This window comes from Pocillopora damicornis, chromosome 10 (genome assembly GCF_964200805.1).
Source record: "Pocillopora damicornis chromosome 10, jaPocDami1.2, whole genome shotgun sequence".
Lineage (NCBI taxonomy): Eukaryota > Metazoa > Cnidaria > Anthozoa > Scleractinia > Pocilloporidae > Pocillopora > Pocillopora damicornis.
This window is the reverse complement of record NC_142679.1, coordinates 8,833,583-8,846,860: the sequence shown is the minus strand read 5'-3', so window position 1 is coordinate 8,846,860 and position 13,278 is coordinate 8,833,583. Positions and strand designations below refer to the sequence as shown.

Genomic DNA, 13,278 nt, shown 5'->3' with positions numbered 1-13,278 from the left:
AGCATAAGGGAGGTAGCGAATGCGATCATACGTTCCTCCACAATTGCTTAGGGTGGACGGACTTCCGTGGAGCCATTTCTAGCCAAGGCATATCCCTCCAAGGTTCTATCCCAGTCCACCAAGTAAGTACAGAACGCAGACTTATCGCAGCAGCTAAAGGTCATACACAATAACGGTCTAGTGAATGTTATTGTATACATGGCTTCTTATCTCTCAGTACAGTGCAAATGCCAGTCTAAATTTAAGTACTGTTTAAGTTGTCTTTATTCGCTACTAATGGCGTTTCCTTGCTAAACTGAGCAAGCCAGGCGAAGCTCTTGTTATGATGCTACGTGACGTCACACTGTAGTTATGTTTTGACGGCGGCTTACACCAGGAAACAATGGAGTCAATTCCTTCCTCCTGATTGTGCTCAAAATTATTCTCAGGATTTTGCATTACGCTCTATTTAGTGGCTCCCTACCACTAACATATAAAATTTACAAGAGATAAAAGGATTTCTGTTAAAAGGAAAGAACCACTCTGGTTATCCTGGTATAAGCCGCCGGACCCCATTATCAGGCTACGTCAGGAGCCCATTCTTCTGGCTACGCATATTCAGGCCCTAATAGATTGTGCTAGTAAAAGTAGCATATTATGGTACCAGCACTGCAAATTACGCTTAAAATTGTGCCTGGTTTTGAAATTATGCCTATGAAAGCGGGAACTGGGACCGATCCAATCCAACTTCCGGTGTATGCCCAGTCCTTTAGTCGACAAACGACGCAGTATTGCAGTAACTTTCCTCCTCCGTGACATTGCAAAATTAAAAATAGACTGACCAATAGACCGACCTTGAAAATGATCAATCTTAGAGCTCAGGCAACTTATAACTCTGGTAAAGTTCCCTTCAAAAACAAATTATATGCTGATTATACTGTAAAAAGTAGAAAATGAAAAATAGGAAATACGGGAAATAGGAACAATGGAATCTGCAATAAGAAGTGAACAGTACTGGAGAAAAGATCAGGAGCATCTTGCGTGGAATTATCTGCACGGGAGGCTGTACACAAAGAAGAGCTTGGGGCTTATTTCCGTTTTCAATTTCATTTCTGCTGTGGCGTTTTCAAAACTTTGCTTTGATGTTCACAAACTTTTGGGTAGGTGCTCAGAAACTTTTGCTCTGGGGAGTACAAACAATTCTTGCATTGTATGATTATCAGACGACAACTTAGAATTATATTCTAATCTACTCCACTCTCTGAGCTACATGTAGATTATAATAAGCATTTTTTAGATTAACTTCATTGAAAGTTTGCAATCAAAATGCGTCTGCAAAGTTTAATCATTGGCCATTGTCGTCTGAGAGAGGACAATCAAACCATTGTGTGTTATCTCTGTCTAAATATCGTACCAGATTTCCGCATAATGGTCTGCCACACCCATAAAAGCCTCATTTCATCACGTAAACTTGGAAATGGCTGGATGGAGAGTACTCTGCTGCTTTCCTCCTTGGCTTATTTTACGTAAGAGGAAAAGACCAACCGAAAACGACGATGAAAGCACTGGTAAATAAAGCACCTGATTTTAGCACAGCGCACATTTGGCAAGATGCCAAAGAACAATGCTTACGAAAGCAGCTATATATTGGCGAATTACTTTTTCATTTTGTGCTCGCATAGGCTTTAATATCTATCTACTCCTCTATCGATGGCATTTGGTGATGTTTTAAATAGGAGGGTAGTTCATGATTTCAATGTTTCTATACACTTTGACTTAACAACTGCAAGAAAACTGAGTTGTAAGACTCAAAAAACGGTGCGTAGAATTAACTCGTTATAATAATCAGTTATTAATGCAGTCGGCTCAAAGATATTAGCATTCGGGTGCTACTCTGTAAATGGGAGACTAGAGAAAGTTTATTTATGTTTGTATGGATGTGCTGATTTACAACAATTTATTCCAAAGCAAAGGCCGCAATGCATTTCCCACGGGGCTTTGTGTATATAGAAAGACTACCGCTCTAAGAGTAGATATTGGTCGTATCATTCGGTCATTTCTTGACCAAAGGTGTTTAACTATGTTCTTCTAAGATATCATCTGTCTAAAAAACATGCTTAGCTGCATTCTTAATATCGACTGAAGAATACAACTTCAACTATAACTATTTATCCAGTCCACGGTAGGATTTAGTGGAGGTAAATTCTTCGATATCAGGTAAAACTCGTGTCATTCTCATCTTCCTCCTTGGAAGTGATGTTCTAAATTTCTTCGACGATGTTGGTGTAAGAGAGTGACGGTATTAATCTTCCTTCATTGAAGCATTTGAATCATCGTGACTACGGCTAGCTTTAGCTAGTCTTCTACTCTTATATCAAACTAAAACATAGTTAAACACATGTCATACTTTAAATTTGATCGTCGGATTGATCTACAATGTAAATACTTGCTCTTAACTTTGCGAAGAACACTTCTACATCGTGCGTCCTTAATTGTAGCGCTAAAATTTCGCCACTACAAAAGCAAACATCACTTCCATTGCTAAATCAGCTATGCAACCAGACTCTTAGAAGTGTATACTCAAAAACGATGAGGAACTCTAGCATCTGCTGAGTCTATTTTGTGCTCCTACTCTGCATAAAACAATCAATAAACTGTTAAAGTTCAAAGTTTCTTTACATTTGAGAAAGATGCAGTACACGAAGCCAAAGTTTCCCGTCGGTGTTTCCAAATTATGCTGTTTTACGCCACTTCCATTGTACACAACTGGCTAAGATCACTTCTATTATGCAGTTTCAGATGGTTTCACCCTTAAATATATAAAAAAATATATAAAACATTAATATTATATTTGTTAATGATGGTGATATAGTCAAATTTATCCTGATTCACTCTCAATTTCTCTATTGCTTTGCAGAATTAAAATTTCCTGTGCCTTGCACCGATGACTCAGAGCAGTCGGCAAAGACACCCTTACTCTGAGGTAATTGTTACGTGATCTTCCAGAGACAAAATAAGAGTAATCCCTTCTTATTCTCTTCAAAATTTTGTTCGTTCAATAATGCTAGTTCTCCTAGCGCAGTGTATCCATGGATCAATCACTCAACTGACAGTAGACAGCATCTAACTTTTAGGACGAAATGTACAGATGCTAGTTTCATGAGCCGTGAGGACTGTTGTCAGAATGATCCAGACATCCAAATAAAATGATAAGACCATGTTGTGCGTTTTTTTAGACCGACGATAGAGAGGGAAAAAGTAGAGTCGATAAACGATTAAATGTGATGCTAGTCCAGTCTCTATAATATTTAGAAAGATTCTTGAAGCACCTTGCGTGGTGAACAAGATTAGATCAAAACACAAAGCCACATGAATAGTGAACGTTTCCTCAAAAACATTGAATTTTGAATATGTGACATAAACTTAAAGTTTGGCCTTCTTTAAATAAGATATAACGCGAATAAATTGATGGGCTAAGATCAATGTTCACCGAAACTTTGCCTTTGATTATAAATGATTTTGCTACTATTGTTAACACAAAATAGAACACGGGGTTTGAAGCATAGCTAATAATCGACTTCGATAATTATTTACATTGTGTATAAACACTCCTTTCTTTAGACCAAAATGCTACCAATTAAGTTGTCCTCTAGAATTACAAATAACCAACAAGAATACCAGCGCTTTTTAACTTGCTTGGCGAGCTACTGAAAATTGATTTTCCATAAGAATTAATCATGATCACCTTTCGATTCTCTAACACTTGCTAATGATTTCCACCGCATGGACTGACAAGAATTCACAGGATTCTCGTAGCTTCTTCGCATTGACGGAAAAGCTCTTCCTTCTTCTGGCGCGTCAACCTTTTCTTCATGTTAGTCGGTCAAATCTCAGGTCTATCATTTCAGCATTAGACGATTCCATCAGACTCGAAATATCGTAGCGTTTGCAGAAAGCATGGGGGCTGTAAATTTAAACAAGATGACGTGGCAGTGCAGCTGGAGTTAAACAGACAAAACAAAGCTTATTTTGAAAATACTGAATCATCATAATAGTCAGTGGGTATCCAAAAATTTCAAAATCTCGTTATCTCACATTATCATAAACATGGACTTCATTCGTATCATCATGCACACTGTAATGTCGGAAAATTAATAACTGTTCCATTCCCAAGTACTGCGTCGCTTTGGCTCAACAACACATTGCATTGAGTGTCTACTTATACATGTTTAAGAGAGATTGTTCCTAAAAAAATGGCCATTCATCTTATTTGAATCACTTTTCATGTAGGTGTATCAGTGTTTTGAAGTTTAATAGCGAAAATAAAAGATGTGATAAAAATGTGATCACGTTTTTTTTTTTTCAGATAACCGGAAATGGGCTACCTTGGCAGTCAGTAAAAAGGATAAATACATGAGGCTGTGAGCTGGATATAAATGAAAGAATTTAAGACTATAGTTTGTTTATTTGTTCTGTCTATGGCACTGAACTCTTATTGCCTGGATGAAGTGAGAATAAGCTAATTAAACGAAAAATTGTCAACAAAGAAGCATTGAGGTGCTAGTATAATGTTTTTATTTCAGTTTAGAGCTTATTTTGGTTGAAAAATATATCCCAGCTTGACTAGGCTTTTTCCTCAGCGGACTGATTCCTCTCCAATTATTAATCCTGAATGCATTTGCTTCAGCTTTTAAAATGTTACAGGAATATATCAATGAAAATTCATTGTATTTAAAAGTGCAATTATTACTGGGATACCTGTGGTAGCCCAGTCATAAAATGCCTTTGTTTTTTTGTCGTTTTTTTTTTTCCTCCGCCACAAAATGGAAAAATTGCGCAATAGTACCCAGTGGTCATTGGGCCCTCGACACCATGATAACTAATTGTGATCCAATAAGGTGTTCACATGCTGATCACGCTTGTTATCTTGATGATGATTGACGCTGTCATGCACGGACAGGGCCGGGTCACATGACGAACCACGAGATTTTTGCTTATTAAACTCTTGTCGGTCGTTTTGTATTTCAACGTGTTTAGATTACAATCACCTGGAACATTATGGTGCAAACGCTCAAAATACTTACAGACGCATACACAAGTCGCATTGTTCGCAGCCAATCGGTACTAAAAGATGTTACTGAGTGGTAATTTTGGACCGGATTGAGTCGCGAACTGTGTATCCGTTGTAGTTTCTGGTGATTTCTGCCGTTTAAAGCTTGCTTTACCATCACTGTTATTCACATCATCTACTTTTATTACGTTGGTAAAATCTGTTCAGACATCACACAAACCAACTCGCGCACAAAGTAAGAAGAGTATATTGAAGGCTTAAAATTATATTACGATCGATTTTCATCAAGAAATGGGCCAGGAATTTTCCACAATAGTGCAAATAATCGTGAAGGCTGATCGAGGAAAAGCGATTGCGTGACGCTCGGTAAGCTGTAAGATGACATGTTATTAATACCAGACGTAAAAACTCTTCAGATTCTCAGTCTGCATTTTGTACCCACTCTGCAGTCTCCAGTCTATATTTTGTATCCGGTCTGCTGTTTGCAATTTGTACTAACAGGTATCTGTGGCACCAATACAGTTTATTTTTGATTACATTTATTCGCACAACACACATAATCTACCACAAAATACCTGTGTGTGAGGTAATTCGACATTTTCGTTCTTTTCCACGTTAATACTCTTCTTTCCTTTTGTAAGATTGTAGACCACTTACAATACAATGTTTCAAGTAATCCACCCACCTTACAAAAAATAACTCTTGCATGCATAGCATGCCTATGTTTTGAAATAGGTGTATGCCCTTAGCCAGCCTTGAGCCCACTATTTCAGTATACTAATCCGACACCCGTATCACTACACTTGATTCCAAGGATCCAGTACCATCCAGGTATCCCAGTTACCCTGCTCACAGGGTATAGTTATTTTAATCAAACACACCTTTTATTTTTAATTCTGTTTTCGCTCCATTTTAACTTATACGTTTGTAATTTTAATGGCATAGCTTCACTATAATTTGGGGTAGAAAATCTTAGACCAGAATATATTCTCTCCACGAGATTGTTAAAGTAAATATGGTGTCTCACACCATGTGCATTTTAATTATTAAATAACTTTAACGTCATTTTGGATTTCGACATCGAATCGAACAAGCCTAGCAGGCTCATCAAATCTGAAAAAGGCAGCAAAAGTTAGCAGGTATATTACAAACGAACGAATACCATACAAAGAGGCCATCGAGTCCGCCTTGCAGGCAACTAGCTGTTCTAAACGAAAGACTGTGATATACTCCTTCTTGGATGTGTGATGGGCCAGCAAACGCTGTGCACTGGCAAGAACACTCTTCACCAACGGATGTTCAGTAGGAGACGGCTCGCCACCTAATTGGCGAAGCTAGGCAATGCGACGACTAGCTGACTCTAGAGGAGATGCTGTCTTCGCCTCAGTCATGAAATGACGTAAACAAATGGCAAAGTGAAACGGAGATGCAGGAAAAGCTGTCAAGCCATGTTCTCGGGCCCGATACTTACATCTCTTGTAAGAAGAGAAGGGAGGGAACTTGCAAGGTAGTGTAAAACGTCAGATCCCTGGGGAACAGCAGCGCGAAGATCCGACCACACAGTAGAGAAATGATAACATCTGAAAAATAAATGCAGAAAGAACACAGACACGTCCACAATAAAACGTCAAAAAGAAACAAAAATAACCGGAACGCTGGAACAGCAAGACCGAGATAAAAGACAAAACCTGTCCGCCCAAATTTATACCCCCGCTAATTACCCACATAACAACACACATTCCCAAACAAACATAAGATACCTATGAGAGCATATTTTCCTGCTAATTACCAGGTCAAGCGTAGGAAAATACTATTCTCCTCTAAATCTCAGTTTGGCCCAACAAAAGAACACACACAACCCCTGGGAGTGGCTTGCTTCAAGCCAAGCGCTGCCCATTCCGAGCGGTCGAGAACGGGAAAAATATAACGTAACTGCGTAACCTATCTTAGTAGATAGCTTACAATTTTTCATATTAGGGATGGGACTGAAGCGGTCTTAATCAAACAATGAGAGAAAACGAATTCGTTTATTAACTACCTTGTTTAAGAACCGCTCTTGTGAATGGTAAAGAGGAGGTCTTCATGAAATAAGCTACACGATCCCATTTAGAAATTTAAATTCTACATGTGATTGACGAGGGGTATTGTCCCAGGGAGCTTCTTGTGGCATAATTTACCTACAAAATAGTTCAACAAACGAAAAAAGGGCGACCCAAAGGGTTTCTTCCTTTCTTAAAAGAGGTACGACGAGCCACCAGCACAAGGGAGGTGGCGAACGCGATCCTCAACAAATACTGAGGGTGGACGCACCTCCGTGGAGCCGTTTCCTACCAAGGCATATTCCTCCGAGGTTCAGTCTCAGTCTACCAGGTAAATACAGAACAAAGACTTATCGCAGCAGCTAAAAGTCATACACACTAACGTTCTAGAGAATTAATATCATTGTATACATGCCATGGCTTCTTATCAAATGCCAGTCCAAATTTAAATAAAATTTAAGTTGTCTTTGTTCGCTACTAATTGCATCCCTTCGCTAAACTGAGTAAACCAGGCGAAGCACTCGTTATGATGCTACGTGACGTCACACTGCATTATGCTCCATTTGGTAGCTCACTTTAAGAGCCCTTCCATTCCACTCCCTACTACTTATCCTTATAAGGGATAAGAGGTTTGCTGTACTTTGAAGCAAAACCTTTTACCGGACCCAATTACCAGGCTACGCATATCCAGGTCCTAAGTGATAGTGCCCGATTTTTTTTTCCATGCTCGGTTCTGAAAATATGCTAAATGTTGTAAAGTATGCTATTCAAATATGAAACAAAAAACAAGTCAAAACTATAAATTTTTTGCTCCGACTAAACACAACCACACATTTAATATGTCCTGGCATTTTGTTGCCTGTGAAAATGGGAACTGGAACCGATCCAATCTTTACTTCCGGAGTGTGCCAAATCCTCTAGACGAGAAACGACGTAGTATTGCGGTAACTTTCCTCCCCCAAGACATTGCAAAATTGAAAATAGAATGACCAATAGACCGACCTGGAAAATGATCAATCCTAGGGATCTAGCAAGTTACGACTTTGGTAAAGTTCCCTTCGAAAAAAATATTATATGCTGATATACAGTAAGAAGTGGAAAATACGAAATAGGAAATACGGTCTGTAGGGGAGGAATGTGCGATAAGAGGTGAATGCCACGGGAGAATAGATCAGGAGCATCTTAGGTGGAATCATCTAAACGGGAGGCTGTACACATATTTGGCTCTCTCTCGCGGGGAAGATGGCCGCGTAGACCTGGTAGAGGAGCTTGGGGTTTTATTAATAATAATAATAGTAATAATAACAATAAAAAAAAAATAAAGGCTTTATTACGGTCTATCCATAGAATCGCTCTTCACCCGAATAAACTAACTAAGTTAATCTACGCTAAAAAACTAACAAATTCATGATGATGATATACAATTAATAATTATAATACAAAGCATTTGGAATTAAGACCGAGAAAATTAGGATAGACGAGATTTCAAAAAAGTAAAGGCCTGTTTTGAAAATGATTTGTATTATGTGATAATCAGACGACAACTTAGAATTATATTTTAATCTATTCCACTCCCTGAACTACATGTAGATTATAAAAAGCATTTTTAGATTAACTTCAATCAAAGTTTGGATTCAAAATGCGTCTGCAAAGTTTTATTATTGGCTATTGTCCTCTGAGAAAGGACAATCAAACCATTGTGTTCTGTTGTCTAAAATCTCGTATCAGATTTCCGCATAATGGTTTCCACGCCCATAAAAGTTACAGAAGAGCTCCTACTTCAACCATCTCATCACCATCAACCTTGTGGCTAGGAAATGGCTGGATGGAAAGTAATACTTTGCTGCTTTACTCCCTGGGTGATCTCTCGTAAGAGGAAAAGACCAACGGAAAACGAGGATAGAAGCGAAGGTGAATAAAGCACCCGATTTTAGCACGATGCACAATAGCTAAAATGCCAGAGAACGATGCTTACGAGAACAGCTATATACTCGCAAATCAAATTTTGATTTATGCTCGCATGGACTTTGATATCTGTCGTAAGTTATTTCCCATAAAACTGAAATCACTACTCCTCTATCGATGACATTTGATGGTGTTTTAGATAGGAGGATAGCTAAAGATTTGAATATTTCTGAATGGTTTGACTTTTCAATTGCAAGAAGAGTGAGTTGTATGACCCAAACAATCTCCTTAATGGCACATTTCAGCAAAATGAGATGATGCATAAAACTGTTCATAGATTTATCTCATTATTATAATCAGCTAGTGGTGTAGTTAACTCGGAGATATTAGTATTTGGATGCTACACCGTAAATGGGAGACTAAAAAAAGTTTATTTATGTTTGTGTGGACATTTCTTGACCAAATGTGTTCATGTTCTTCCAAGATATCATCTGCCTAAAAAACGTGCCGCTCCTCTGCACTCTAAATATCAACTGAAAAATATAACTTCAACTGTAACTATTTATCCAGTCCATAGCGAGATTTAGTGGAGGTATACTGCAAATATTAATAAATCGTTAAATAGGCCATCTGCCTTTTGGTACTAGGGGAAAAAGACAGTTAAGGAAGCTTCACTCTTAAGTTACTGTGAAAGCGCTGGACATAAACAGAAACAAAGATCGATTATGATTGTTTCTCCAACGTGGCTTGGAAATTTATTATTAACTGTCAGATGTCACACCCCATAGCTATTCTTCGATATCAGGTAAAACTCGTGTCGTTCTCATCTTCCTTCTCGAAGTGATGTTCTAAATTTCTTCGAGGATGTTGGTGTTAGAAAGTGACGGTATTCACCTTCCTTCCTTGAAGCATTTGAACCACCGTTATTGCAGTTAAGAGGCTTTTGGCAGCCCTCTACTCTTACATCGTACTAAAACATAGTTAAACACTCGCAACATTCTTCAAATTTGATTATCGGATCGATCTAAATAGATTGTAAACACTTGCTCTTAAATTTGTGAAGAACAGTTCTACATTATGCGTCATTTTATTGTAGCGCTAACATTTCGCCACGCGGCGGTTACGAAAGCAAACATAGCTTCCATTGCTCAATCAGCCAAGCAACCAGACTCTTAGAAGTGTGTAATCAAAAATGATAAGGTATTCTAGCATAAACTGTCAAAATCCAAAGTGTCTTTACAGTAGAGAAAGATGTAGTACACGAACCCAAAATTTCCTGTCCGTTTTCCATATTATGCTTTTTTACACCACCTCAATTGCACACAACTGGCTAAGATCACTTCTATTATGCTTTTCAGGTTTCAACCTAAAATATGAAAAAACCGATTGTATTTGTTAATGATAGTGATTTATTCAAATTCAATCTAATTCACTCCCTCTTACTTTGCAGAATTGAAATTTCCTGTGCTTTGCACCGATGATTCCAGTAAAGACACTCTTCGGCAAAGACACACTTACTCTGAGGTAATGTTAAGTGATCTTTCAGAGACGAAATGAATGTAATTACTTCTTATTCTCTTCAAAATATTGTTCGTTCAATAATGCTCTCTTAATACAGTGTATCCATGGATCAGTCATTCAACTGACGATGATCAGAAGCTGACTGTTTGGAAGAAATGTACAGATGCCCGTTTCATGAGCCGTGAGGACTGTTGTTATAATGATCCAGACATCCAAATAAAATGATCAAATCGAATCGTATGTCTGCTAGATCGACAATTGTTTGATCTTTCATCGATATAAGCCCTAGGCATATAGAATTGTGCAATTTTGAAAACGTCGCATAGACTTAAAGATTGACCTTCTGTAGAAAGGATATATCGAGAATGATGGAACAGCCTAAGATCAATGTTCACGGAAACTTTGCCTTTATAAGATTTCGCATCTATTGTTAACCCAAAATAGAACGGCATAACTGATAATCGACTTCGATAATAATTTACATCATGATTATGTGTAAATACTCCTTTCTTTCAGATCAAAATGCTGCCGATTAAGTTGTCCTCTAGAATTCCAAAGAACCAAATCAAATACCTAGCGTTTATTACCTTCAAATGCTTGGCGAGATACTGAAAATTGATCAGTTTTCCTTATCACATTTCGATTCTCCAACACTTGCCAATGATTTCCACCGCATGGACTGACAAGAATACGCAGGATTCTCATTGCTTCTTCACATTGATGGAAAGTTCTTTCTTCTTCTGGCGCGTCAACCCTTTTTTCATATCAATCGGTCAAATCTCAGGTTTATCATTTCAGCATTCAGCGATTCTATCGGACTCCAAATAACGTAGCGAGTGCAGAAAGCGTGGGGCAGTAAATTTAAACAAGATGACGTGGCAGTGCAGCCGGAATTAAACAGACCAAACAAAGTTTATTTTGAAAATACTGAATTATCTTTATTTTCTGTGGGTATCCAAAAATATATGGTTACAAAATATGTTTCAAAGTCTCGTTTTCTTACATTATCATAAATGCACACTGTAATGCACACTGTAATGTCCGAAAATTAATAACTATTCCTTTCCTAAGTACTGCGTCGCTTTGGCTCAATAATACATTGCATTGAGTGTCTACTTATACATGTTTAAGAGAGATTGTTCCTAAAAAAATGGCCATTCATCTTATTTGAATCACTTCATGTAGGTGTATCAGGGTTTTTGAATTTTAATAACAAAAAGAAAGTATGTAATTAAAATGTCTTCACGTATTGTTCTTTCAGGATAACCGGTATTGGACAGTAAAAAAAGACATGAATGACAGAGGTTGTGAGCCGGATGTAGCTGAGAGAATTTAAGACTATAGTTTGTTTATTTGTTCTGTATATGGCACTGAACTCTAACTACCTGGATGAAGTGAGAATAAGCTATTTAAAAGAAGAATGTCGACAAAGAAGCAGTGAGGTGCTAGTGTTATGTTTCTATTTCAGTTCAGAGAAACATTTCCCTGCTTGACTAAAGCTCTCTTCTCAGTCCATTTTAACTCAAAGTTTTAACACGTTTGTAATTTTAATGGCATAGCTTCATTATACTTCGGTGCAGAAAACCTTAGACCAGAAAATATACTCCCCACGAGATTGTTAATTAAAAGTAAATGTGGTTTCTCACACATATGCATGCAACACTTAGAGGACTAAAATATTCGGTGTCGCCACTGGTCTGATATTGGTTAGTGATTGATGCATGGTCAGTGGGTTGATAATTCTGATCTATAATTCACTGTACTTTGGCTTGCATTCTTACACACTCGATACCTTACTTAAATTTGACTATATATGCAATGGCTGTCTACGTCTGTGAATTAGTTTGCCAAATACCATTTCAACATAGGGTTGCTGCGTATAAATTGACAATTCGGGAAATAACTACTTCTTCTACTAACAAAGAAATAAGAAAGAGAATCAGAGCCTTCTCTCTGATTCCTAAACTGTCTCAAGACATACTTGACTGTTTCAGAGACCCCTGCTTTAGGTTTCAAATTCACCAAACATCACAATTCATAACAAGTTAAAATGCCCAGTTTTATATCAGAATTTGCTTACAATCGATCAAAATGATAATGTAATATTCAAGGCACACTATCCTTAACGAGGGTCTGAATGGGGGTACTTCGATAACACTAAACACTTATTTTTTTGACTGTATAACATTAAACAGTTAATTTTCAACCATTTTAACACTGACATTAAAAAATTCGTTGTAACATTATTTTTTTCCCATAAACAAACAAACCACACCCTAAAAGAAGAAATATCGATGTTGGGCCTATGTTTATTGTCTCAAAGAGGTTTTTTTGGCCATTTTCCAACAATTCGGGATTATTTCAAGACTTCTGAAGAGTGAGGAAGACATCCGAAAGCTACCGAAGATTTCCGAAAGCTGTCGAAGATGTCTGAAGGCTGCCGAAGATGTCCGAACACTGCTGAAGATGTCCAAAGACTGCCGAAGATGTCCACTGAGACTGCCAAAGATGTCCACAGACTTATGACCGACTATATTTGAAGACTACCGCAGATTTGGCTTGTATAACTCGTAACAATTCCATTCTTAAAGCGCTTTTACAGCGAGGATTCACCAACCTTGACCATTTAGAGAGAATATTAGTAACAAATATTATACAAACATATATTAGTAACAAATCAGATTACGATATTCAAATCAAACAGCCAATGGGATAGAATATCGAAATAAACAGTAAAATTAAGCAAATTTACGGACTGCCATC

General features: G+C 37.7%; 2 long non-coding RNA genes and 1 pseudogene across 2 annotated transcripts; 1 reads left to right on the top strand and 2 right to left on the bottom strand.

The window, feature by feature from the left end:
• The window catches only part of LOC149038796 (uncharacterized), a 43,149-nt pseudogene extending 36,202 nt beyond the window's left edge, over positions 1-6,947 (bottom strand).
• Positions 247-3,962, bottom strand: LOC149038798 (uncharacterized). Its single transcript, XR_016180510.1, has 2 exons — positions 3,725-3,962; positions 247-2,789 (listed from the first exon to the last, which is right to left on the bottom strand). It is a non-coding gene; the product is annotated as an uncharacterized LOC149038798 (long non-coding RNA).
• On the top strand, positions 2,080-5,005 carry LOC149038797 (uncharacterized). The gene is made up of 3 exons (XR_016180515.1): positions 2,080-2,177; positions 2,897-2,962; positions 4,346-5,005. It is a non-coding gene; the product is annotated as an uncharacterized LOC149038797 (long non-coding RNA).
• Positions 6,948-13,278: the final 6,331 nt, after the last annotated feature.